Raw genomic sequence first — 5,249 nt, 5'->3', positions numbered from 1 at the left:
AAAAACAGTTGCTAAGAAATAAAATTAGGTCTATGGATAAAACCTTAGAAATAAACCACCATAAAAAGGTTGTTTTATTCAAAAGATCAAAATCAGCTGAAAAATGCAAATATTGCTACACTTGTTAAAATAAATAAATAAATTATGAAGCTAACTTGTCTCACTAACATGGAATAAACACTTCCCATGAATAACCAAGTAAAGCCGCAAATCCACTTCTTCCCATGAGAATGGCACCAGTCATAAAAGATCCAAGAGAATTTCAATTCCCTGTAAGAACCAACAATGGAAGCTTCAAATAGAGTCTAGCTAATTTGTAGATTCCACTTGACAAATAACATATATGAATAGGAGGAAAAAGCCAAGTTGATGAAACATATATGAATCATATTGTCATCATAAAATTGTGAAAACATAAAGAAAATGAATACTTTCATAATCATAGAACCGCTTAATTGAGAACCCTAGTCACAAATTTGATTATGTCAAGATATCAACGACATGCCAACATAAATTATTTCATAGTTACCATCTAAAGAACTTTACAGACTGAAGCAAATGATAAATCAAAATCTGTTCGACAATTTAAAATGATGGAAAGGGAACATATTTTCCATTTTGTAATATGCTCATCCAAAAGAACTTTTCAGCTAACAAAAATATGAACCTCCAATTTCATTGCTTGATTTGCGACAAAAAATATACCTAAAAATATTGTTTTTTCTGGGTCTCATGGAAAAATCATAGAAAAGGAATTAGATATCAAACACCAAATTAACTAGATAGCAAATAGTGAAGTCCTTAATTTGACGAGCGAAAAAGAAATTGACCTTCGGCGTTGAGGAGGACTGCGACTTCGAGAGTTGGCGCTACGAAAGGAAGATGAGATAGATCTAAAGCGAGACCGAGATTGGGAAGCAAATCTAGAGCGGGATCGAGAGCGAAAACTAGACTTGAAATCTGAGGCGGAGTAAGACCGAGATCGTGACTGAGATCGGGAAGAAGAACCAGAGCCGGAGACAGAAAGGCGAGCGATGACCTCTCGTCGGCTCTGCCATTAGTGGAATACAAGACAAGAATGAGAGAGATCCTTATTGATTTTAGCGAGGACGATGAAACTTTTGTTCCACTTATGATAGATGGTGACACACTAATAATCGATGAATCTTATATCATCGAGGCTGCTTTAGAGGGCAAGCCATTGATATAGAGGGTGATGTATGGGAGGTAGTCGTTTCTCGTGGCCAAGCAATGCAGAATGCTCTGCAGTTTGAGCACATCCACCAATAGCCATCCAAACAAAAAGTTCACACCCCTAGATGTCTCAATATCGTTGTACAATTGCAATGCATGAGATAAATTATTATACCATGAGGAATCTTAGGATTCCTCATATGCTCGATGTATGCGCAGCCCACTGGGGACCTCAGATGAAGCATTGACGAAGTTTAGAGTTAGGTCACAGTTTGAGAGTAAGAAGGATGTGCTACTAACTATAAAGTAGTTTTGTATCAAAGCTCATATGGAATTCACTGTTGTAGAGTCTGACCAGAAGATACATTTTATCAAATGTATTAACAATAAATTCAACTATAAGTAAAGGATACGTGTCTCATACCTACAGTGAAAGATGTTGTGGGAAGTGACAGGGTTCCACAACCAACACAGTTGGACGTTCAGATCCTTGACACAAGACCACAAACACTTTGACTCCGATGTCATTTGTGCATACATGAAGCTAATAGTGGAGAAAAATCCAAGGATCCAAGTGTCAATGATTATGCCATCAATACAAAATACATTTGGGTATATTTCGTCTTAGTACAAGTCTTAGATGGCCAAAGAAAAGCTATGACACTACTGTATGGTGATTGGAATTAGTCATACAATGAGCTGCCATATTTGTTGCACGCGATAGAATATTTCATCCTGGGGACCATTATTTGCTCTTACACTTATCCTACAACCACATTTGATGAACAAGTTATCCCTGGGAAGAGAGTTTTTGGAGGCTTGTTATGGGCTTTCAGGTTACAAATCGAAGGTTTTCGTTACTACAAATAGATGGTTCAAGTGGATGACACTTTTCTATGTGGCTTACACAAACACATCCTTATGATAGCTGTTACACAATATGGTGACAGAAACATCCTCCCCATTGCCTTCGCCATTGTTAAAAATGAGCCTGAGGAAACATGTAATTTCTTTCTGTCAAACTTGTGCTCCTATGTTGTCACTTAAGATGAGGTTTGTATGATCTCAGACCGTTCACTTGGGTTGTTGGCCATGATTAGCATATCGAGAACTAGGTGGTTTCCTTTGCATGCAATTTCTGTGTATTGCATACATCATATTGCTTCAAATGCTATGCTGCGGTTCAAGAATAAGAAGATAAAGAAAAAGATTATCAACATGGATCACTTATTCAATTTAACCTTCATTTTTTGGTTTTCGTTTATAATTATTATACTTACACCTAACTATTTTTTAGGTTATGCATCACTACAACTGACCTTCCGTGCAAGATTGAAAAATTTGACAAAGTATAGAGAAGAGGTGTATAACTTTGCAACTGAGATACCCTGGGATAGATGGACACAATTATATGATGATCAAGGTAGACGTTATGGTCATATGACACCCAAACCTACCAAGTGTGTCAATTCAGTTCTAAAAGGGACTAGACATCTTTCGGTGGCAAGTATTATTTAGGAGACATACTTCAGATTGGGTAAAGTTTGGAAAAACAAAGGTGCCTAGGTAGAGGCAATCTTCAACGAATGTAGAAATTAGGCTCCAGATCTGGAGAAAGAATTGACTAAAAATCAAACTCATACAACATCAATGTATGTTCGTAATTTCACCATATTGGAATCTAATTATATTGTCCAAGTACTTATTTGACCACATGAGGGTGGACTTCTGCCACTTATACTGGTAATCTGAATAGAAGATCTGCATGTATGCATGTGAATGTAGACCCATACATTTACGCTGATGGTTGTTATAGCTTGCATACTATTTGCAATATATATAGTTGTGAGTTTAAGCATCTCCTGAATAATGCATATTAGCCACCTACTATCTCTGAATAATGGTTGCCCAATCCGTAATTACAAAGGAAAGTTGAGCAGTTGTCCTGAATCTAGTTAAATTCATACTAATATGGATGACCATTAGAGAGAGCAAGGTCTACCGAAGCTATGTGGCCACTACAGAGGTGAAGGCTAGAATAGTACTGTCTCTGAAGAATGGTTGCCCAATCCGTAATTAAAAAGGAAAGTTGAGCGGTTGTCCTGAATCTAGTTAAATCCATACTAATATGGATGACCATTAGAGAGAGCAAGGTCTACTGAAGCTATGTGTCCACTACAGAGGTGAAGGACACAATAGGAAACATTGTCCACATCTCCCAAGATATCGCCGATAAATCCTTTATAATCATATTCCCATATTATACTGATTTTACAAATATTAAAGAAATTTTTTCATTTTTTTACATTTCATATATAATTGCAAACTATAACGTTTAACTAAAGTCAAATTCATACATTTATTTAAAACATTTTTTCAACAAAATAAACATCTTTTCCTCTCAACTTTTACATTATTTTTCTTATTCTCATTTCTTTCGATGAGTCTTTTACTGCGTCAGCTTGCAAGCTCTTCAGTTTTTTTATTATTCTTCTTCTCATTCTCATTCTTCTTCTTATTCTTCTCATCCTCCTCACTTTTAAACTCCCTATGTTGTTCAAGAATATACTTTATTGATTCTTTCACCCACTCCTCATCTAAAGACGAGCTTGAATCCGAATCATCAATATCAAAGTAATCAGATCAAAGATGATCTTTTGAAAATTGCTTGAAATATTCTTCCCACAACTACATGTTTTGCTTCTCCTATAACTACATCAATTAACCCAATTCATATTTATAGTTAAAATTTGAGAAAATGAATGTTGGAACTCATCACATCGAGGTTACGAGTTCTAACAACTCTTTTTAAAATCTAAATAGCTAGAATTTTTAAAAAAGAACTCGTCACATCGAAGTGACGAGTTCCATTGTATTTTTTTCAAAAAAATAAAAGTCACATAATAATTTGTATAAAGTAATTTTTAATACAACTCCTCACCTAGAGGTGATGAGTTCCTCAGGAAATATTAAAATATTGGCCCCCGAATATAAAAATTATATCCCATGAGGTGACGAGTTCTCCATGCACTGTAGATCCCAAATTAATTTTTGAGTTGCCCTATTGGGCCAAATAATTTCAGCGGGTGCCTTATTGGGCAAAAAAAAAAAACAAAAAAAAAATTACATTGAAATCTAAACAAATATATTAAGCCCAAAATGAACTTTATTAGACTCAACACCCATCATATACAAGTCAAACCCAAAGCCCATTACATCAAAAGTTCAAACCAACTTACCCAAGACCAATTAGACCTAAAACCCAAATTAATCTCATTACGACTCATTACAACTAAAACCCAAACTAATCAAACCGAACCTATTCAATATCCCTGAAATTCTAAATGAAGCAACCAAATAGTCGAGATATTAAGGATGGTAAATGGATAGGTGCATATACTCCTTCCTCATTCATATATCTACTTAATATTTTCATATCCACCACCTACTTATCACTTACGATGAGTAAAATTTTTAATTCTACTCCCGCCCATGCAGATACTATCTCAAATCTACTCCCACACCCACTACACAACTGGATACCCACAACCCATCTTATACCAGTATGTACCTATCCATACTTGTCCATACTCGCCAATTTGAGATAGGAGAAATAATGGTCTTCAATTCTAAAAAAGTTTATACCTAGCATTTGGTTAAATTACAATCCATGTCCTATAAAAACTAAAGATTTACATAATAGTCTCTAGAATTATATATAAATTCATAATGGTCCAAAATTTATATGGTGAGTAGTTAATGGATGGGTGGATGTGGGGTAAATAAGGTCTCAAACCCATAACCTACTCACTACCCATAGGGATATGACTTTTTACATCCATATCTGCGTACTACCCACTAAACATATACCCACAAAATTGTACCAGTCTGCCATTTCTATGTCAAACTCTAACTAAAGCAACCATCACCAACAACATTAAGACAATTGGTCTCGTCTTCTGTTACCATTCTTGTAACACCCCAAATTATTCATAAATTCAAAACACTACAATTTAGAGATTTATTTTTAAATTCTTAATTTTGATTATATGGCC

Source organism: Hibiscus syriacus, unplaced genomic scaffold, assembly GCF_006381635.1.
Source record: "Hibiscus syriacus cultivar Baekdansim isolate YM2019G1 unplaced genomic scaffold, ASM638163v2 tig00116989_pilon, whole genome shotgun sequence".
In the NCBI taxonomy this organism is placed as follows: Eukaryota; Viridiplantae; Streptophyta; class Magnoliopsida; order Malvales; family Malvaceae; genus Hibiscus; species Hibiscus syriacus.
The sequence above is the reverse complement of the archived record's forward strand: the minus strand, read 5'-3'. Positions refer to the sequence as shown.